Genomic DNA, 24,108 nt, shown 5'->3' with positions numbered 1-24,108 from the left:
TAGTCCTCCTTCAAATTTGGTTCAATTCTTATGAGATTTGGCACATGTGATCTTTGGAGTGAGCCGCATAGAAATGACTGAACAGAATTTTGATATTTTTCTTTATTTAAAAGTAATTAATGCGTGAACTTAACGAGATTGACGCAAAATTGGTTCTGAAGCTGTATCTCGGTCATTCTTTGATCAATCGAGATGAAATTTGGTACGCTTCATGTCGACCATGAAATGGGGGTCCATGCCAAATTTGGTGACAGCGCCACCTATGGGTCATGAGATAGTAAAAAAGGCTATTTTTGCGCATAACTTCTGAATCGTTTGTCAGAAAATTATGATCTTGGTGTCTACGGATTCCTTACCTCATGCCGCATCTGTCGATGTGTATTATGCCGGGTTTGACCGAACCGCCTGTCCGCCATTTTGAAATTTGTCATAAATTGTTATAACTTTTGAAGTATTGGATATATTGGCGCAAAAATCGGTAGGAAGCTTTGGCATGATGTCCTGATTGTATCTGGGAAGTCAGAATACAGCGCCACCTAGGGGTTATAAACTATAACAGTTCTTATAGAACTGCTCATAACTTCTGAATACTTTGTCGTATATTAATTTTCTTTGTGAAATTGTATTCACTGGTTTATGCCGATTGCAACGATACCTCGTTTGTCATTTTCCATCATTCTGTTCATGTGTTATTGTAAGGCATATGGTAAATGATTTTTTCGCTACTCCTTTTACAAATTTTGTTTATTTTATGCCAGGTTCTGCTCGTTTAATGTTTGGAGCAATCCGCACAGAAATGACTGAACAGATTTTTCTTGCACCTAGGAATTTTTTTGAGAAAAACCTCTGTAAAGTTGATCGTCCCTGTGATGTTGTCTATTTGTCATAGTTAATTACTTTATATTACATTTTATAGCGTTACTCTACGGAATGTTTTTCTTGTCTTCAATCTCACTTGAGCTTTTTGATTCTCATATACATTGTATTTCTGTGATTTCTGCTCTGCGGTGTCATTTCTACATCTTTGGTGATTGGCATATGTCAATGCTTGCATTTCTGTAATCTCTTTCCTGCTGCCCTTTGAGCTGTGTCTGCTGAGTGGCGCATCCACTAAGTCGTATGCATAGTGATCCTGAGTTCATGGGTTCGAATCCCACCTGAGGCAGGTGTTAATTTCTTCTATTAAAGTTTTGTTCTTTCCCACCTATTCTTCTTGACCTGTCTGTAGTTCACATATGTTCTATTTTTGCCATGTTTTCTGTTGCTGCTCTGCACTGCGGTAGTTCTGCTCTGTCATTGCAACGCTTTGGGTACTTGCTGCGCTTTGTGTTCTTGATGCACCTTGGGTGGTCAGTGAGCATTGGGTGATTGATACCTTCTATGTTGCTTGCTGTGCTTTGGGTGCTCATTGCGCTAAAGGTGCTTGGCCCCGAATCGCTGCTTGCAGCTATATTTAGGGGTCAAGCACCGAAGGTGCTGAGACACCTATTGTAATTGTTAGTATTATTAGGGGTCAAGCACCGAAGGTGCTGAGACACCTATTGGAATTGTACTTTTTTCTTCTTCTTAGCCATTGGTGCCTATGGCAGCCCTATGAACCGTACATAGGAAAATGATGAAATTTGGCACAGTTATAGAGGTCGTCCTGAAAAGTCAAGTGACCAAAAATGGGGTCTCTAGCATTAACTCTATAGCGCCACCAGCAGTGCAAAAAATCAATGTTCAAATGGTTATAACTGCTGATCCGCTTGATCTATGAAAATTCTACTTAGTACACGTGATTGCTCTCCTCATGCTTGTTGCTTTTAATACCTTACAGTAAAACTCCACCCATTACAGTAGCGGCCATTTTGAAATGTACAGTATTCAATTTTTTCGCTACTCCTCCTTCAAATGTTGTTCAATTCTTATGAGATTTGGCACAGATGATCTTTGGAGTAAGCCGCATAGAAATGACTGAACAGAATTTTGATATTTATCTTTGTTCAAAAGTAATAAATGCGCAAACTTAACGAGGTTGACGCAAAAATGGTTCTGAAGCTGTAGCTCAGTCATTCTTTGATCAATCGAGATGAAATTTGGTACGCTTCATGTCGACCATGAACTGGGGGTCCATGCCAATCTTGGTGACAGCGCCACCTATGGGTCATGAGATAGGAAAAAAGGCTATTTTTGCGCATAACTTCTGAATCGTTTGTCAGAAAATTATGATCTTGGTGTCTACGGATTCCTTACCTCATGCCGCATCTGTCGATGTGTATTATGCCGGGTTTGACCGAACCGCCTGTCCGCCATTTTGAAATTTGTCATAAATTGTTATAACTTTTGAAGTATTGGATATATTGGTGCAAAAATCGGTAGGAAGCTTCGGCATGATGTCCTGATTGTATCTGGGAAGTCAGAATACAGCGCCACCTAGGGGTTATAAACTATAACAGTTCTTATAGAACTGCTCATAACTTCTGAATACTTTGTCGGATATTAATTTTCTTTGTGAAATTGTATTCACTGGTTTATGCCGATTGCAACGATACCTCGTTTGTCATTTTCCATCATTCTGTTCATGTGTTATTGTAAGGCATATGGTAAATGATTTTTTCGCTACTCCTTTTACAAATTTTGTTTATTTTATGCCAGGTTCTGCTCGTATAATGTTTGGAGCAATCCGCACAGAAATGACTGAACAGATTTTTCTTGCACCTAGGAATTTTTTTGAGAAAAACCTCTGTAAAGTTGATCGTCCCTGTGATGTTGTCTATTTGTCATAGTTAATTACTTTATATTACATTTTATAGCGTTACTCTACGGAATGTTCTTCTTGTCTTCAATCTCACTTGAGCTTTTTGATTCTCATATACATTGTATTTCTGTGATTTCTGCTCTGCGGTGTCATTTCTACATCTTTGGTGATTGGCATATGTCAATGCTTGCATTTCTGTAATCTCTTTCCTGCTGCCCCTTGAGCTGTGTCTGCTGAGTGGCGCATCCACTAAGTCGTATGCATAGAGATCCTGAGTTCATGGGTTCGAATCCCACCTGAGGCAGGTGTCAATTTCTTCTATTAAAGTTTTGTTCTTTCCCACCTATTCTTCTTGACCTGTCTGTAGTTCACATATGTTCTATTTTTGCCATGTTTTCTGTTGCTGCTCTGCACTGCGGTGGTTCTGCTCTGTCATTGCAACGCTTTGGGTACTTGCTGCGCTTTGTGTTCTTGATGCACCTTGGGTGGTCAGTGAGCATTGGGTTATTGATACCTTCTATGTTGCTTGCTGTGCTTTGGGTGCTCATTGCGCTAAAGGTGCTTGGCCCCGAATCGCTGCTTGCAGCTATATTTATTATTATTATTATTCTGCTTCTTCTTCTTCTTCTTAGCCATAGGCGTCTATGGCAGCCCTATGAACCGTACATAGGAAAATGATGAAATTTGGCACAGTTGTAGTGGTGGTCTTAAAAAGTCATGTGACCAAAAATGGGGTCTCTAGTACTAACTCTATAGCGCCACCAGCAGTTCAAAAATTCAATGTTCAAAGGGTTATAACTTCTGATCCGCTTGATCTATGAAAATTCTACTTAGTACACGTGATTGCTCTCCTCATGCTTGTTGATTTTAATACCTTACAGTAAAACTCCACCCATTACAGTAGCGGCCATTTTGAAATGTACAGTATTCCATTTTTTCGCTACTCCTCCTTCAAATGTTGTTCAATTCTTATGAGATTTGGCACAGATGATCTTTGGAGTAAGCCGCATAGAAATGACTGAACAGAATTTTGATATTTATCTTTGTTCAAAAGTAATAAATGCGCAAACTTAACGAGGTTGACGCAAAAATGGTTCTGAAGCTGTAGCTCAGTCATTCTTTGATCAATTGAAATGAAATTTGGTAGACTTCATGTGGACCATGAACTTGGGGTCCATGCCAAATTTGGTGACAGCGCCACCTATGGGTCATGAGATAATAAAATAGGCTATTTTTGCCCATAACTTCTGAACTGTTTGTCAGAAAATTATGATCTTGATGTCTATGGATTGCTTACCTCATGCCGCATCTGTCGATGTGTATTATGCCGGGTTTGACTGAACCGCCTGTCCGCCATTTTGAAATTTCACATAATTTGTTATATTTTTGGAAATATTGGACATATCCACGCAAAAATTAATAAGGAGCTTCGACATGATGTCCTGAAGGTACCTGGGAAGTCAGAGTACAGCGCCACCTAGGGGTTATAAACTATAACAGTTCTTATGGAACTGCTTATAACTTCTGAATACTTTGTCTGATATTATATTTTTGCCATCTTTACTGTTGTTGCTCCGCACTGCAGTGGTTCTGCTCTGCATTTGCTTTGCTTCGGGTTCGGGCTCTGTATTGCGCGCTTTCTGCGCTTTGCGCATATGCTGCGTCGTGCCGTTTTTGCTGTGCTTTGGGTGCTCATTGCGCCGAAGGTGCTTGACCCCGTATCGCTGCTTGCAGCTATATTTGTTAGTATTATTATTAGGGGTCAAGCACCGAAGGTGCTGAGACACCTATTGTAATTGTTAGTATTATTAGGGGTCAAGCACCGAAGGTGCTGAGACACCTATTGTAATTGTTAGTATTATTAGGGGTCAAGCACCGAAGGTGCTGAGACACCTATTGGAATTGTACTTTTTTCTTCTTCTTAGCCATTGGTGTCTATGGCAGCCCTATGAACCGTATGTAGGAAAATGATGAAATTTGGCACAGTTGTAGTGGTGGTCATAAATAGTCATGTGGCCAAAAATGGGGTCTCTAGCAGTAACTCTATAGCGCCACCATCATCTCAAAAATTCAATGTTCAAATGGTTATAACTCATGATCCATTTGCTCTATGAAAATTCTACTTAGTACACGTGATTGCTCTCCTCATGCTTATTGTTTTTAATACCTTACAGTAAGACTCCACCCATTACAGTAGCGGCCATTTTGAAATGTACAGTATTTCGTTTTTTCGCTACTCCTCCTTCAAATTTTGTTCAATTCTTATGAGATTTGGCACATGTGATCTTTGGAGTGAGCCGCATAGAAATGACTGAACAGAATTTTGATATTTTTCTTTATTTAAAAGTAATTAATGCGTGAACTTAACGAGATTGACGCAAAATTGGTTCTGAAGCTGTATCTCGGTCATTCTTTGATCAATCGAGATGAAATTTGGTACGCTTCATGTCGACCAGGAACTGGGGGTCCATGCCAAATTTGGTGACAGCGCCACCTATGGGTCATGAGATAGTAAAAAAGGCTATTTTTGCGCATAACTTCTGAATCGTTTGTCAGAAAATTATGATATTGGTGTCTACGGATTCCTTACCTCATGCCGCATCTGTCGATGTGTATTATGCCGGGTTTGACCGAACCGCCTGTCCGCCATTTTGAAATTTGTCATAAATTGTTATAACTTTTGAAGTATTGGATATATTGGCGCAAAAATCGGTAGGAAGCTTTGGCATGATGTCCTGATTGTATCTGGGAAGTCAGAATACAGCGCCACCTAGGGGTTATAAACTATAACAGTTCTTATAGAACTGCTCATAACTTCTGAATACTTTGTCGGATATTAATTTTCTTTGTGAAATTGTATTCACTGGTTTATGCCGATTGCAACGATACCTCGTTTGTCATTTTCCATCATTCTGTTCATGTGTTATTGTAAGGCATATGGTAAATGATTTTTTCGCTACTCCTTTTACAAATTTTGTTTATTTTATGCCAGGTTCTGCTCGTATAATGTTTGGAGCAATCCGCACAGAAATGACTGAACAGATTTTTCTTGCACCTAGGAATTTTTTTGAGAAAAACCTCTGTAAAGTTGATCGTCCCTGTGATGTTGTCTATTTGTCATGGTTAATTACTTTATATTACATTTTATAGCGTTACTCTACGGAATGTTCTTCTTGTCTTCAATCTCACTTGAGCTTTTTGATTCTCATATACATTGTATTTCTGTGATTTCTGCTCTGCGGTGTCATTTCTACATCTTTGGTGATTGGCATATGTCAATGCTTGCATTTCTGTAATCTCTTTCCTGCTGCCCCTTGAGCTGTGTCTGCTGAGTGGCGCATCCACTAAGTCGTATGTATAGAGATCCTGAGTTCATGGGTTCGAATCCCACCTGAGGCAGGTGTTAATTTCTTCTATTAAAGTTTTGTTCTTTCCCACCTATTCTTCTTGACCTGTCTGTAGTTCACATATGTTCTATTTTTGCCATGTTTTCTGTTGCTGCTCTGCACTGCGGTGGTTCTGCTCTGTCATTGCAACGCTTTGGGTACTTGCTGCGCTTTGTGTTCTTGATGCACCTTGGGTGGTCAGTGAGCATTGGGTGATTGATACCTTCTATGTTGCTTGCTGTGCTTTGGGTGCTCATTGCGCTAAAGGTGCTTGGCCCCGAATCGCTGCTTGCAGCTATATTTAGGGGTCAAGCACCGAAGGTGCTGAGACACCTATTGGAATTGTACTTTTTTCTTCTTCTTAGCCATTGGTGTCTATGGCAGCCCTATGAACCGTACATAGGAAAATGATGAAATTTGGCACAGTTGTAGTGGTGGTCATAAATAGTCATGTGGCCAAAAATGGGGTCTCTAGCAGTAACTCTATAGCGCCACCATCATCTCAAAAATTCAATGTTCAAATGGTTATAACTCATGATCCATTTGCTCTATGAAAATTCTACTTAGTACACGTGATTGCTCTCCTCATGCTTATTGTTTTTAATACCATACAGTAAGACTCCACCCATTACAGTAGCGGCCATTTTGAAATGTACAGTATTTCGTTTTTTCGCTACTCCTCCTTCAAATTTGGCTCAATTCTTATGAGATTTGGCACATGTGATCTTTGGAGTGAGCCGCATAGAAATGACTGAACAGAATTTTGATATTTTTCTTTATTTAAAAGTAATTAATGCGTGAACTTAACGAGATTGACGCAAAATTGGTTCTGAAGCTGTATCTCGGTCATTCTTTGATCAATCGAGATGAAATTTGGTACGCTTCATGTCGACCATGAACTGGTGGTCCATGCCAAATTTGGTGACAGCGCCACCTATGGGTCATGAGATAGTAAAAAAGGCTATTTTTGCGCATAACTTCTGAATCGTTTGTCAGAAAATTATGATATTGGTGTCTACGGATTCCTTACCTCATGCCGCATCTGTCGATGTGTATTATGCCGGGTTTGACCGAACCGCCTGTCCGCCATTTTGAAATTTGTCATAAATTGTTATAACTTTTGAAGTATTGGATATATTGGCGCAAAAATCTGTAGGAAGCTTTGGCATGATGTCCTGATTGTATCTGGGAAGTCAGAATACAGCGCCACCTAGGGGTTATAAACTATAACAGTTCTTATAGAACTGCTCATAACTTCTGAATACTTTGTCGGATATTAATTTTCTTTGTGAAATTGTATTCACTGGTTTATGCCGATTGCAACGATACCTCGTTTGTCATTTTCCATCATTCTGTTCATGTGTTATTGTAAGGAATATGGTAAATGATTTTTTCGCTACTCCTTTTACAAATTTTGTTTATTTTATGCCAGGTTCTGCTCGTATAATGTTTGGAGCAATCCGCACAGAAATGACTGAACAGATTTTTCTTGCACCTAGGAATTTTTTTGAGAAAAACCTCTGTAAAGTTGATCGTCCCTGTGATGTTGTCTATTTGTCATAGTTAATTACTTTATATTACATTTTATAGCGTTACTCTACGGAATGTTCTTCTTGTCTTCAATCTCACTTGAGCTTTTTGATTCTCATATACATTGTATTTCTGTGATTTCTGCTCTGCGGTGTCATTTCTACATCTTTGGTGATTGGCATATGTCAATGCTTGCATTTCTGTAATCTCTTTCCTGCTGCCCCTTGAGCTGTGTCTGCTGAGTGGCGCATCCACTAAGTCGTATGCATAGAGATCCTGAGTTCATGGGTTCGAATCCCACCTGAGGCAGGTGTTAATTTCTTCTATTAAAGTTTTGTTCTTTCCCACCTATTCTTCTTGACCTGTCTGTAGTTCACATATGTTCTATTTTTGCCATGTTTTCTGTTGCTGCTCTGCACTGCGGTGGTTCTGCTCTGACATTGCAACGCTTTGGGTACTTGCTGCGCTTTGTGTTCTTGATGCACCTTGGGTGGTCAGTGAGCATTGGGTGATTGATACCTTCTATGTTGCTTGCTGTGCTTTGGGTGCTCATTGCGCTAAAGGTGCTTGGCCCCGAATCGCTGCTTGCAGCTATATTTAGGGGTCAAGCACCGAAGGTGCTGAGACACCTATTGTAATTGTTAGTATTATTATTAGGGGTCAAGCACCGAAGGTGCTGAGACACCTATTGGAATTGTTAGTATTATTATTATTCTGCTTCTTCTTCTTCTTCTTAGCCATTGGTGTCTATGGCAGCCCTATGAACCGTACATAGGAAAATGATGAAATTTGGCACAGTTGTAGTGGTGGTCTTAAAAAGTCATGTGACCAAAAATGGGGTCTCTAGTACTAACTCTATAGCGCCACCAGCAGTTCAAAAATTCAATGTTCAAAGGGTTATAACTTCTGATCCGCTTGATCTATGAAAATTCTACTTAGTACACGTGATTGCTCTCCTCATGCTTGTTGATTTTAATACCTTACAGTAAAACTCCACCCATTACAGTAGCGGCCATTTTGAAATGTACAGTATTCCATTTTTTCGCTACTCCTCCTTCAAATGTTGTTCAATTCTTATGAGATTTGGCACAGATGATCTTTGGAGTAAGCCGCATAGAAATGACTGAACAGAATTTTGATATTTATCTTTGTTCAAAAGTAATAAATGCGCAAACTTAACGAGGTTGACGCAAAAATGGTTCTGAAGCTGTAGCTCAGTCATTCTTTGATCAATTGAAATGAAATTTGGTACACTTCATGTGGACCATGAACTTGGGGTCCATGCCAAATTTGGTGACAGCGCCACCTATGGGTCATGAGATAATAAAATAGGCTATTTTTGCCCATAACTTCTGAACTGTTTGTCAGAAAATTACGATCTTGATGTCTATGGATTGCTTACCTCATGCCGCATCTGTCGATGTGTATTATGCCGGGTTTGACCGAACCGCCTGTCCGCCATTTTGAAATTTCACATAATTTGTTATATTTTTTGAACTATTGGACATATCCGCGCAAAAATTAGTAAGGAGCTTCGACATGATGTCCTGAAGGTACCTGGGAAGTCAGAGTACAGCGCCACCTAGGGGTTATAAACTATAACAGTTCTCATGGAACTGCTTATAACTTCTGAATACTTTGTCTGATATTAATTTCTTTGTGAAATTGTATTCACTGGTTTATGCCGATTGCAACGATGCCTCGTTTGTCATTTTCCAACATTCTGTTCATGTGTCATTGTAAAGCATATGGTAGATTATTTTTTCGCTACTCCTTTTACAAATGTTGTTTATTTTATGCCAGGTACTGCTCGTATAATGTTTGGAGCAATCCGCACAGAAATGACCGAACAGATTTTTGATATTCTGTTCTCTTTCTTAGAAATACCACTCCAAAGTTGACCGTGCCTGTGACGTTGTCTATTTGTCATAGTAAATTAATGTGACTGTATATTACATTGTATAGCATTACTATACAGAATGATGTTCTTGTCTTCAATCTCATTTGAGCTTTTTGATTCCCATATACATTGTATTTCTGATAGTTCTGCTCTGCACTGTCAGTTCTGCATCTGTGTTGATTGGCACACGTCAATCCTTGAAGCACCTAAGCTGTTTTTTGCTGCCCTTTGAGCTGTGTTAGCTGAGTTGCGCATCTGGTTAACCACATGCCATGAGATTCTGAGGTCATGGGTTCAAACCCCATGTGCAGTGATATTTTGTCTTAACTTTTTTCTCACTTAAGTTTTGTGATTTTCATACAATACATTGTATTTCAGTTATTTGTGCTCTCTGTTGTTATTTCTGCACGTTTGGTAATTGCTGGATATCAATGTTTACAGCTCTAAATCTCTATTCTATAGCTTGGACACACCAACTCAGTGGTTTAATCGTTTACTCAGTGGCGCATGCGGTTAGTGCGTTGCTTTGGGAACCTGAGGTCATGGGTTCGAATCCCAGCTCTTACTTTCACTTATTGAGATTTCCTTTTGTGTTCCCTTTAACACGTTCTTCTCGACCTGTCTGGTTTTCCACACGTGTTATATTTTTGCCATCTTTACTGTTGTTGCTCCGCACTGCAGTGGTTCTGCTCTGCATTTGCTTTGCTTCGGGTTCGGGCTCTGTATTGCGCGCTTTCTGCGCTTTGCGCATTTGCTGCATCGTGTGGTTTTTGCTGTGCTTTGGGTGCTCATTGCGCTGAAGGTGCTTGACCCCGCAATTGCTGCTTGCAGCTATATTTAGGGGTCAAGCACCGAAGGTGCTGAGACACCTATTGGAATTGTACTTTTTTCTTCTTCTTAGCCATTGGTGCCTATGGCAGCCCTATGAACCGTACATAGGAAAATGATGAAATTTGGCACAGTTATAGAGGTGGTCCTGAAAAGTCAAGTGACCAAAAATGGGGTCTCTAGCATTAACTCTATAGCGCCACCAGCAGTGCAAAAATTCAATGTTCAAATGGTTATAACTGCTGATCCGCTTGCTCTATGAAAATTCTACTTAGTACACGTGATTGCTCTCCTCATGCTTATTGTTTTTAATACCTTACAGTAAGACTCCACCCATTACAGTAGCGGCCATTTTGAAATGTACAGTATTTCGTTTTTTCGCTACTCCTCCTTCAAATTTGGTTCAATTCTTATGAGATTTGGCACATGTGATCTTTGGAGTGAGCCGCATAGAAATGATTGAACAGAATTTTGATATTTTTCTTTATTTAAAAGTAATTAATGCGTGAACTTAACAAGATTGACGCAAAATTGGTTCTGAAGCTGTATCTCGGTCATTCTTTGATCAATCAAGATGAAATTTGGTACGCTTCATGTCGACCATGAAATGGGGGTCCATGCCAAATTTGGTGACAGCGCCACCTATGGGTCATGAGATAGGAAAAAAGGCTATTTTTGCGCATAACTTCTGAATCGTTTGTCAGAAAATTATGATCTTGGTGTCTACGGATTCCTTACCTCATGCCGCATCTGTCGATGTGTATTATGCCGGGTTTGACCGAACCGCCTGTCCGCCATTTTGAAATTTGTCATAAATTGTTATAACTTTTGAAGTATTGGATATTTTGGCGCAAAAATCGGTAGGAAGCTTCGGCATGATGTCCTGATTGTATCTGGGAAGTCAGAATACAGCGCCACCTAGGGGTTATAAACTATAACAGTTCTTATAGAACTGCTCATAACTTCTGAATACTTTGTCGGATATTCATTTTCTTTGTGAAATTGTATTCACTGGTTTATGCCGATTGCAACGATACCTCGTTTGTCATTTTCCAACATTCTGTTCATGTGTTATTGTAAGGCATATGGTAAATGATTTTTTCGCTACTCCTTTTACAAATTTTGTTTATTTTATGCCAGGTTCTGCTCGTATAATGTTTGGAGCAATCCGCACAGAAATGACTGAACAGATTTTTCTTGCACCTAGGAATTTTTTTGAGAAAAACCTCTGTAAAGTTGATCGTCCCTGTGATGTTGTCTATTTGTCATAGTTAATTACTTTATATTACATTTTATAGCGTTACTCTACGGAATGTTCTTCTTGTCTTCAATCTCACTTGAGCTTTTTGATTCTCATTTACATTGTATTTCTGTGATTTCTGCTCTGAGGTGTCATTTCTACATCTTTGGTGATTGGCATATGTCAATGCTTGCATTTCTGTAATCTCTTTCCTGCTGCCCCTTGAGCTGTGTCTGCTGAGTGGCGCATCCACTAAGTTGTATGCATAGAGATCCTGAGTTCATGGGTTCGCATCCCACCTGAGGCAGGTGTTAATTTCTTCTATTAAAGTTTTGTTCTTTCCCACCTATTCTTCTTGACCTGTCTGTAGTTCACATATGTTCTATTTTTGCCATGTTTTCTGTTGCTGCTCTGCACTGCGGTGGTTCTGCTCTGTCATTGCAACGCTTTGGGTACTTGCTGCGCTTTGTGTTCTTGATGCACCTTGGGTGGTCAGTGAGCATTGGGTTATTGATACCTTCTATGTTGCTTGCTGTGCTTTGGGTGCTCATTGCGCTAAAGGTGCTTGGCCCCGAATCGCTGCTTGCAGCTATATTTAGGGGTCAAGCACCGAAGGTGCTGAGACACCTATTGCAATTGTTAGTATTATTATTATTATTCTTACTCTTGTCCAATGGGAGTCTATGGCAGCCCTATGAACCGTAAGTAGTAGAGTGATGAAATTTGGCACAGTTGTAGTGGTGGTCCTAAAAAGTCATGTGACCAAAAATGGGGTCTCTAGCAGTAACTCTATAGCGCCACCAGCAGTGCAAAAATTCAATGTTCAAACTGTTATAATTGGTGAACCATTTGATCTATGAAAATTCTACTTAGTACACGTGATTGCTCTCATCCCACTTATTGAATTTGATACTTTACAGTAAGACTCCACCCATTACAGTAGCGGCCATTTTGAAATGTACAGTATTTCGTTTTTTCGCTACTCCTCCTTCAAATTTGGTTCAATTCTTATGAGATTTGGCACATGTGATCTTTGGAGTGAGCCGCATAGAAATGACTGAACAGAATTTTGATATTTTTCTTTATTTAAAAGTAATTCATGCGTGAACTTAACGAGATTGACGCAAAATTGGTTCTGAAGCTGTATCTCGGTCATTCTTTGATCAATCGAGATGAAATTTGGTACGCTTCATGTCGACCATGAAATGGGGGTCCATGCCAAATTTGGTGACAGCGCCACCTATGGGTCATGAGATAGTAAAAAAGGCTATTTTTGCGCATAACTTCTGAATCGTTTGTCAGAAAATTATGATCTTGGTGTCTACGGATTCCTTACCTCATGCCGCATCTGTCGATGTGTATTATGCCGGGTTTGACCGAACCGCCTGTCCGCCATTTTGAAATTTGTCATAAATTGTTATAACTTTTGAAGTATTGGATATATTGGCGCAAAAATCGGTAGTAAGCTTTGGCATGATGTCCTGATTGTATCTGGGAAGTCAGAATACAGCGCCACCTAGGGGTTATAAACTATAACAGTTCTTATAGAACTGCTCATAACTTCTGAATACTTTGTCGGATATTAATTTTCTTTGTGAAATTGTATTCACTGGTTTATGCCGATTGCAACGATACCTCGTTTGTCATTTTCCATCATTCTGTTCATGTGTTATTGTAAGGCATATGGTAAATGATTTTTTCGCTACTCCTTTTACAAATTTTGTTTATTTTATGCCAGGTTCTGCTCGTATAATGTTTGGAGCAATCCGCACAGAAATGACTGAACAGATTTTTCTTGCACCTAGGAATTTTTTGAGAAAAACCTCTGTAAAGTTGATCGTCCCTGTGATGTTGTCTATTTGTCATAGTTAATTACTTTATATTACATTTTATAGCGTTACTCTACGGAATGTTCTTCTTGTCTTCAATCTCACTTGAGCTTTTTGATTCTCATATACATTGTATTTCTGTGATTTCTGCTCTGCGGTGTCATTTCTACATCTTTGGTGATTGGCATATGTCAATGCTTGCATTTCTGTAATCTCTTTCCTGCTGCCCCTTGAGCTGTGTCTGCTGAGTGGGGCATCCATTAAGTCGTATGCATAGAGATCCTGAGTTCATGGGTTCGAATCCCACCTGAGGCAGGTGTTAATTTCTTCTATTAAAGTTTTGTTCTTTCCCACCTATTCTTCTTGACCTGTCTGTAGTTCACATATGTTCTATTTTTGCCATGTTTTCTGTTGCTGCTCTGCACTGCGGTGGTTCTGCTCTGTCATTGCAACGCTTTGGGTACTTGCTGCGCTTTGTGTTCTTGATGCACCTTGGGTGGTCAGTGAGCATTGGGTGATTGATACCTTCTATGTTGCTTGCTGTGCTTTGGGTGCTCATTGCGCTAAAGGTGCTTGGCCCCGAATCGCTGCTTGCAGCTATATTTAGGGGTCAAGCACCGAAGGTGCTGAGACACCTATTGTTTTTGTTAGTATTATTATTATTATTATTATTATTATTATTATTATTATTTTTCCCCAATGGGAGTCTATGGCAGCCCTATGAACCGTACATAGGAAAATGATGAAATTTGGCACAGATGTAGAGGTGGTCATAAATAGTCATGTGACCAAAAATGGAGTCTTTAGCAGTAACTCTATAGCGCCACCAGTAGTCCAAAAATTCAATGTTCAAACTGTTATAATTGGTGAACCATTTGATCTATGAAAATTCTGCTTAGTACACGTGATTGCTCTCATCCCACTTATTGAATTTGTTACTTTACAGTAAGACTCCACCCATTACAGTAGCGGCCATTTTGAAATGTACAGTATTTCGTTTTTTCGCTACTCCTCCTTCAAATGTGGTTCAATTCTTATGAAATTTGGCACAGATGATCTTTGGAGTGAGCCGCATAGAAATGACCGAACAGAATTTTGATATTTATCTTTGTTCAAAAGTAATAAATGCGCAAACTTAACGAGGTTGACGCAAAAATGGTTCTGAAGCTGTAGCTCAGTCATTCTTTGATCAATTGAAATGAAATTTGGTACACTTCATGTGGACCATGATCTTGGGGTCCATGCCAAATTTGGTGACAGCGCCACCTATGGGTCATGAGATAATAAAATAGGCTATTTTTGCCCATAACTTCTGAACTGCTTGTCAGAAAATTATGATCTTGATGTCTATGGATTGCTTACCTCATGCCGCATCTGTCAATGTGTATTATGCCGGGTTTGACCGAACCACCTGTCTGCCATTTTGAAATTTAACATAAATTGTTATATTTTTTGAACTATTTGACATATCCGCACAAAAATTGGTAAGGAGCTTTGACATGATGTCCTGAAGTTACCTGGGAAGTCAGAGTACAGCGCCACCTAGGGGTTATAAACTATTACAATTCTTATTGATATTATACTGTTATCTCTTTCTGCTGCCCAATGAACCGTGTCAACTGAGTGGCGCACCTAGTTAATCGTATGCATTGAGATTCTGAGATCCTGGGTTCGAATCCCACCTGAGTCAGGTATTTTGTTCTTCCTCATCAATTCTTCTAAACCTGTCTGTAGTTCACATGTGTTCTATTTTTCCATGTTTGCTGTTGTTGCTCTGCATTGTGGTGGTTCTGCTCTATGATTCCTGAGCCTTGCGTTTTTGATGCAATTTATGGTGCTTGCTGTGCTTTGTGTGCTTGCTGTGCTTTGTGTGCTTGCTGTGCTTTGTGAGCTTGCTGTGCTTTGTGAGCTTACTGTGCTTTGTGTGCTTGCTGTGCTTTGTGAGCTTGCTGTGCTTTGTGTGCTTGCTGTGCTTTGTGAGCTTGCTGTGATTTGTGTAATTAATGTGCTTTGTGTGCTTGCTGTGCTTTGTGAGCTTGCTATGCTTTGTGTGCTTGCTGTGCTTTGTGTGCTTGCTGTGCTTTGTGTGCTTGCTGTGCTTTGTGAGCTTGCTGTGCTTTGTGTGCTTGCTGTGCTTTGTGAGCTTACTGTGCTTTGTGTGCCTGCTGTGATTTGTGTAATTGCTGTGCTTTGTGTGCTTGGTGTGCATTGTGAGCTTGCTGTGCTTTGTGTGCTTGCTGTGCTTTGTGTGCTTGCTGTGCTTTGTGAGCTTGCTGTGCATTGTGTGCCTGCTGTGATTTGTGTAATTGCTGTGCTTTGTGTGCTTGCTGTGCTTTGTGTGCCTGCTGTGCTTTGTGTGCTTGCTGTGCTTTGTGAGCTTGCTGTGCTTTGTATGCCTGTTGTGATTTGTGTAATTGATGTGCTTTGTGTGCTTGCTGTGCTTTGTGAGCTTGCTATGCTTTGTTTGCTTGCTGTGCTTTGTGTGCTTGCTGTGCTTTGTGTACTTGATGTGCTTTGTGAGCTTGCTGTGCTTTGTGAGCTTGCTGTGCTTTGTGTGCTTGCTGTGCTTTGTGAGCTTGCTGTGCTTTGTGGGCTTGCTGTGCTTTGTGTGCTTGCTGTGGTTTGTGTGCTTGCTGTGCTTTGTGAGCTTGCTGTGCTTTGTGTGCCTGCTGTGATTTGTGTAATTGCTGTGCTTGTGTGCTTGCTGTGCATTGTGAGCTTGCTGTGCTTTGTGTGCTTGCTGTGCTTTTTTTGTTGCTATGCTTTGTGTGCTTGCTGTGCTTTGTGTGCTTACTGTGCTTTGTGTGCTTGCTGTGCTTTGTGAGCTTGCTGTGCTTTGTGAGTTTGCTGTGCTTTGTGAGCTTGCTGTGCTTTGTGAGCTTGCTGTGCTTTGTGTGCTTGCTGCGCTTTGTGAGTTTGCTGTGCTTTGTGAGCTTGCTGTGCTTTGTGAGCTTGCTGTGCTTTGTGTGTTTGCTGTGCTTTGTGAGTTTGCTGTGCTTTGTGAGATTACTGTGCTTTGTGTGCTTGCTGTGCTTTGCGTGCTTGCTGTGCTTTGTGTGCTTGCTGTGCTTTGTGAGCTTGCTGTGCTTTGTGTAATTGCTGTGCTTTGTGTGCTTGCTGTGCATTGTGAGCTTGCTGTGCTTTGTGTGCTTGCTGTGCATTGTGAGCTTGCTGTGCTTTGTGTGCTTGCTGTGCTTTGTGTGCTTGCTGTGCTTTTTGTGCTTGCTGTGCTTTGTGAGCTTGCTGTGCTTTGTGTGCCTGCTGTGATTTGTGTAATTGCTGTGCTTTGTGTGCTTGCTGTGCATTGTGAACTTGCTGTGCTTTGTGTGCTTGCTGTGCTGTGTGTGCATTGCGCCGAAGGTGCTTGACCCCGTGTTGCTGCTTGCAGCTATATTGGTCATTGTTTCTGTTAGTAAATTTTTCTTCTTCCCCAATGGGAGTCTATGGCAGCCCTATGAACCGTATGTAGGAAAATGATGAAATTTGGCACAGTTGTAGTGGTGGTCATAAATAGTCATGTGGCCAAAAATGGGGTCTCTAGCAGTAACTCTATAGCGCCACCATCATCTCAAAAATTCAATATTCAAATGGTTATAACTCGTGATCCATTAGATCTATGAAAATTCTACTTAGTGCACATGATTGCTCTCATCCCGTTGATTGAATTTGATACTTTACATTAAGATCTCTACCCATTACAGTAGCGGCCATTTTGAAATGTACAGTATTTCGTTTTTTCGCTACTCCTCCTTCAAATGTGGTTCAATTCTTATGAGATTTGGCACAGGTGATCTTTGGAGTGAGCCGCATAGAAATGACTGAACAGAATTTTGATATTTTTCTTTATTCAAAAGTAATTAATGCGTGAACTTAACAAGATTGACGCAAAATTGGTTCTGAAGCTGTATCTCGGTCATTCTTTGATCAATCGAGATGAAATTTGGTACACTTCATGTCGACCAAGAACTGGGGGTCCATGCCAAATTTGGTGACAGCGCCACCTATGGGTAATGAGATATGAAAAAAGGCTATTTTTGCGCATAACTTCTGAATCGTTTGTCAGAAAATTATGATCTTGATGTCTACGGATTCCTTGGCTCATGCCGAATCTGTCAATGTGTATTATGCCGGGATTGACCGAACCGTCTGTCCGCCATTTTGAAATTTGTGATAAATTGCTATAACTTTTGAAGTATCGGATATATCGGCGCAAAAATCGGTAGGGAGCTTCGGCATGATGTCCTGAGGAAATCAGAGTACAGCGCCACCTAGGGGTTATAAACTATAACAGTTCTTATCGAATTGCTTATAACTTCTGAATTCTTTGGCATGTAAGCTCTTTTCTGCTGACCCTTGAGCTGTGTCTACTGAGTGGCGCATCTGTTAAGTCGTATGCATAGAGATCCTGAGTTCATGGGTTCGAATCCAGCCTGAGGCAGGTGTTAATTTCTTCTATTAAAGTTTTGTTCTTTCCCACCTATTCTTCCTGACCTGTCTGTAGTTCACATATGTTCTATTTTTGTCATGTTTTCTGTTGCTGCTCTGCACTGCAGTGGTTCTGATCTGTGATTGCTACGTTTTGGGTACTTGCTGCACCTTGTGTTTTTGATTGGGTGCTCAATGCGCATTGGGTGATTGATACCTTCTATGTTGTTTGCTGTGCTTTGGGTGCTCATTTCGCTAAATCTGCTTGGCCCCGAATCGCTGCTTGCAGCTATATTGGTCATTGTTTCTGTTAGTAAATTTTTCTTCTTCCCCAATGGGAGTCTATGGCAGCCCTATGAAGCGTATGTAGGAAAATGATGAAATTTGGCATAGTTGTAGTGGTGGTCATAAATAGTCATGTGGCCAAAAATGGGGTCTCTAGCAGTAACTCTATAGCGCCACCATTATCTCAAAAATTCAATATTCAAATGGTTATAACTCATGATCCATTAGATCTATGAGAATTCTACTTGGTGCATGTGGTTGCTCTCATCCCGCTTATTGAATTTGATACTTTACAGTAAGACTCCTCCCATTACAGTATCGGCCATTTTGAAATGTACAGTATTTCGTTTTTTCGCTACTCCTCCTTCAAATTTGGTTCAATTCTTATGAGATTTGGCACATGTGATCTTTGGAGTGAGCCGCATAGAAATGACTGAACAGAATTTTGATATTTGTCTTTATTCAAGAGTAATTAATGCGTGAACTTAACGAGATTGACGCAAAATTGGTTCTGAAGCTGTATCTCGGTCATTCTTTGATCAATCGAGATGAAATTTGGTACGCTTCATGTCGACCATGAAATGGGGGTCCATGCCAAATTTGGTGACAGCGCCACCTATGGGTAATGAGATAGGAAAAAAGGCTCTTTTTGCGCATAACTTCTGAATCGTTTGTCAGAAAATTATGATATTGGTGTCTACGGATTCCTTGGCTCATGCCGCATCTGTCGATGTGTATTATGCCGGGATTGACCGAACCGTCTGTCCGCCATTTTGAAATTTGTGATAAATTGCTATAACTTTTGAAGTATCGGATATATCGGCGCAAAAATCGGTAGGGAGCTTCGACATGATGTCCTGAGGAAATCAGAGAATAGCGCCACCTAGGGGTTATAAACTATAACAGTTCTTATAGAACTGCTTATAACTTCTGAATTCTTTGTATGGCATGTAAGCTCTTTTCTGCTGTTCCTTGAGCTGTGTCTACTGAGTGGCACATCTGTCTAAGTCGTATGCATAGAGATCTCGAGTTCATGGGTTTGAATCCAGCCTGACGCAGGTGTTAGTTTTTTCTATTAAAGTTTTGTTCTTTCCCACCTGTTCTTCTTGACCTGTCTGTAGTTCACATATGTTCTATTTTTGCCATGTTTTCTGTTGCTGCTCTGCACTGCGGTGGTTCTGCTCTGTCATTGCAACGCTTTGGGTACTTGCTGCGCTTTGTGTTCTTGATGCACCTTGGGTGGTCAGTGAGCATTGGGTTATTGATACCTTCTATGTTGCTTGCTGTGCTTTGGGTGCTCATTGCGCTAAAGGTGCTTGGCCCCGAATCGCTGCTTGCAGCTATATTGGTCATTGTTTCTGTTAGTAAATTTTTCTTCTTCCCCAATGGGAGTCTATGGCAGCCCTATGAACCATACACAGGAAAATGATAAAATTTGGCACAGTTGTAGAGGTGGTCCTGAAAAGTCAAGTGACCAAAAATGGGGTCTCTAGCTCTAACTCTATAGCGCCACCAGCAGTGCAAAAATTCAATGTTCAAATGGTTATAACTTCTGATCCGCTTAATCTATGAAAATTCTACTTAGTACACGTGATTGCTCTCCTCATGCTTGTTGCTTTTAACACCTTACAGTAAAACTCCACCCATTACAGTAGCGGCCATTTTGAAATGTACAGTATTCCATTTTTTCGCTACTCCTCCTTCAAATGTTGTTCAATTCTTATGAGATTTGGCACAGATAATCTTTGGAGTAAGCCGCATAGAAATGACTGAACAGAATTTTGATATTTATCTTTGTTCAAAAGTAATAAATGCGCAAACTTAACGAGGTTGACGCAAAAATGGTTCTGAAGCTGTAGCTCAGTCATTCTTTGATCAATTCAAATGAAATTTGGTACACTTCATGTGGACCATGAACTTGGGGTCCATGCCAAATTTGGTGACAGCGCCACCTATGGGTCATGAGATAATAAAATAGGCTATTTTTGCCCATAACTTCTGAACTGTTTGTCAGAAAATTATGATCTTGATGTCTCTGGATTGCTTACCTCATGCCGCATCTGTCGATGTGTATTATGCCGGGTTTGACCGAACCGCCTGTCCGCCATTTTGAAATTTCACATAATTTGTTATATTTTTGGAAATATTGGACATATCCGCGCAAAAATTAGTAAGGAGCTTTGACATGATGTCCTGAAGGTACCTGGGAAGTCAGAGTACAGCGCCACCTAGGGGTTATAAACTATAACAGTTCTTATGGAACTGCTTATAACTTCTGAATACTTTGTCTGATATTATATTTTTGCCATCTTTACTGTTGTTGCTCCGCACTGCAGTGGTTCTGCTCTGCATTTGCTTTGCTTCGGGTTCGGGCTCTGTATTGCGCGCTTTCTGCGCTTTGCGCATTTGCTGGGTCGTGCCGTTTTTGCTGTGCTTTGGGTGCTCATTGCGCCGAAGGTGCTTGACCCCGTGTTGCTGCTTGCAGCTATATTTGTTAGTATTATTATTATTATTATTATTATTCTGCTTCTTCTTCTTCTTAGCCATAGGCGTCTATGGCAGCCCTATGAACCGTACATAGGAAAATGATGAAATTTGGCACAGTTGTAGTGGTGGTCTTAAAAAGTCATGTGACCAAAAATGGGGTCTCTAGTACTAACTCTATAGCGCCACCAGCAGTTCAAAAATTCAATGTTCAAAGGGTTATAACTTCTGATCCGCTTGATCTATGAAAATTCTACTTAGTACACGTGATTGCTCTCCTCATGCTTGTTGATTTTAATACCTTACAGTAAAACTCCACCCATTACAGTAGCGGCCATTTTGAAATGTACAGTATTCCATTTTTTCGCTACTCCTCCTTCAAATGTTGTTCAATTCTTATGAGATTTGGCACAGATGATCTTTGGAGTAAGCCGCATAGAAATGACTGAACAGAATTTTGATATTTATCTTTGTTCAAAAGTAATAAATGCGCAAACTTAACGAGGTTGACGCAAAAATGGTTCTGAAGCTGTAGCTCAGTCATTCTTTGATCAATTGAAATGAAATTTGGTAGACTTCATGTGGACCATGAACTTGGGGTCCATGCCAAATTTGGTGACAGCGCCACCTATGGGTCATGAGATAATAAAATAGGCTATTTTTGCCCATAACTTCTGAACTGTTTGTCAGAAAATTATGATCTTGATGTCTATGGATTGCTTACCTCATGCCGCATCTGTCGATGTGTATTATGCCGGGTTTGACCGAACCGCCTGTCCGCCATTTTGAAATTTCACATAATTTGTTATATTTTTTGAAATATTGGACATATCCGCGCAAAAATTAATAAGGAGCTTCGACATGATGTCCTGAAGGTACCTGGGAAGTCAGAGTACAGCGCCACCTAGGGGTTATAAACTATAACAGTTCTTATGGAACTGCTTATAACTTCTGAATACTTTGTCTGATATTATATTTTTGCCATCTTTACTGTTGTTGCTCCGCACTGCAGTGGTTCTGCTCTGCATTTGCTTTGCTTCGGGTTCGGGCTCTGTATTGCGCGCTTTCTGCGCTTTGCGCATATGCTGCGTCGTGCCGTTTTTGCTGTGCTTTGGGTGCTCATTGCGCCGAAGGTGCTTGACCCCGTATCGCTGCTTGCAGCTATATTTATTAGGGGTCAAGCACCGAAGGTGCTGAGACACCTATTGGAATTGTACTTTTTTCTTCTTCTTAGCCATTGGTGTCTATGGCAGCCCTATGAACCGTATGTAGGAAAATGATGAAATTTGGCACAGTTGTAGTGGTGGTCATAAATAGTCATTTGGCCAAAAATGGGGTCTCTAGCAGTAACTCTATAGCGCCACCATCATCTCAAAAATGCAATGTTCAAATGGTTATAACTCATGATCCATTTGCTCTATGAAAACTCTACTTAGTACACGTGATTGCTCTCCTCATGCTTATTGTTTTTAATACCTTACAGTAAGACTCCACCCATTACAGTAGCGGCCATTTTGAAATGTACAGTATTTCGTTTTTTCGCTACTCCTCCTTCAAATTTGGTTCAATTCTTATGAGATTTGGCACATGTGATCTTTGGAGTGAGCCGCATAGAAATTACTGAACAGAATTTTGATATTTTTCTTTATTTAAAAGTATTTAATGCGTGAACTTAACGAGATTGACGCAAAATTGGTTCTGAAGCTGTATCTCGGTCATTCTTTGATCAATCGAGATGAAATTTGGTACGCTTCATGTCGACCATGAAATGGGGGTCCATGCCAAATTTGGTGACAGCGCCACCTATGGGTCATGAGATAGGAAAAAAGGCTATTTGTGCGCATAACTTCTGAATCGTTTGTCAGAAAATTATGATCTTGGTGTCTACGGATTCCTTACCTCATGCCGCATCTGTCGATGTGTTTTATGCCGGGTTTGACCGAACCGCCTGTCCGCCATTTTGAAATTTGTCATAAATTGTTATAACTTTTGAAGTATTGGATATATTGGCGCAAAAATCGGTAGGAAGCTTCGGCATGATGTCCTGATTGTATCTGGGAAGTCAGAATACAGCGCCACCTAGGGGTTATAAACTATAACAGTTCTTATAGAACTGCTCATAACTTCTGAATACTTTGTCGGATATTAATTTTCTTTGTGAAATTGTATTCACTGGTTTATGCCGATTGCAACGATACCTCGTTTGTCATTTTCCATCATTCTGTTCATGTGTTATTGTAAGGCTTATGGTAAATGATTTTTTCGCTACTCCTTTTACAAATTTTGTTTATTTTATGCCAGGTTCTGCTCGTATAATGTTTGGAGCAATCCGCACAGAAATGACTGAACAGATTTTTCTTGCACCTAGGAATTTTTTTGAGAAAAACCTCTGTAAAGTTGATCGTCCCTGTGATGTTGTCTATTTGTCATAGTTAATTACTTTATATTACATTTTATAGCGTTACTCTACGGAATGTTCTTCTTGTCTTCAATCTCACTTGAGCTTTTTGATTCTCATATACATTGTATTTCTGTGATTTTTGCTCTGCGGTGTCATTTCTACATCTTTGGTGATTGGCATATGTCAATGCTTGCATTTCTGTAATCTCTTTCCTGCTGCCCCTTGAGCTGTGTCTGCTGAGTGGCGCATCCACTAAGTCGTATGCATAGAGATCCTGAGTTCATGGGTTTGAATCCCACCTGAGGCAGGTGTTAATTTCTTCTATTAAAGTTTTGTTCTTTCCCACCTATTCTTCTTGACCTGTCTGTAGTTCACATATGTTCTATTTTTGCCATGTTTTCTGTTGCTGCTCTGCACTGCGGTGGTTCTGCTCTGTCATTGCAACGCTTTGGGTACTTGCTGCGCTTTGTGTTCTTAATGCACCTTGGGTGGTCAGTGAGCATTGGGTTATTGATACCTTCTATGTTGCTTGCTGTGCTTTGGGTGCTCATTGCGCTACAGGTGCTTGGCCCCGAATCGCTGCTTGCAGCTATATTTGTTAGTATTATTATTATTATTATTAGGGGTCAAGCACCGAAGGTGCTGAGACACCTATTGTAATTGTTAGTATTATTAGGGGCCAAGCACCTATGGTGCTATGACACCTATTGGTATTGTTAGTATTATTATTAGGGGTCAAGCACCGAAGGTGCTGAGACACCTATTGTAATTGTTAGTATTATTATTAGGGGTCAAGCACCGAAGGTGCTGAGACACCTATTGTAATTGTTAGTATTATTAGGGGTCAAGCACCGAAGGTGCTGAGACACCTATTGTAATTGTTAGTATTATTAGGGGTCAAGCACCGAAGGTGCTGAGACACCTATTGGAATTGTACTTTTTTCTTCTTCTTAGCCATTGGTGTCTATGGCAGCCCTATGAACCGTATGTAGGAAAATGATGAAATTTGGCACAGTTGTAGTGGTGGTCATAAATAGTCATTTGGCCAAAAATGGGGTCT

The sequence above is a fragment of the Paramisgurnus dabryanus genome, chromosome 6 (assembly GCF_030506205.2).
Source record: "Paramisgurnus dabryanus chromosome 6, PD_genome_1.1, whole genome shotgun sequence".
NCBI lineage: Eukaryota > Metazoa > Chordata > Actinopteri > Cypriniformes > Cobitidae > Paramisgurnus > Paramisgurnus dabryanus.
Note: the sequence above shows the minus strand (reverse complement) of the source record.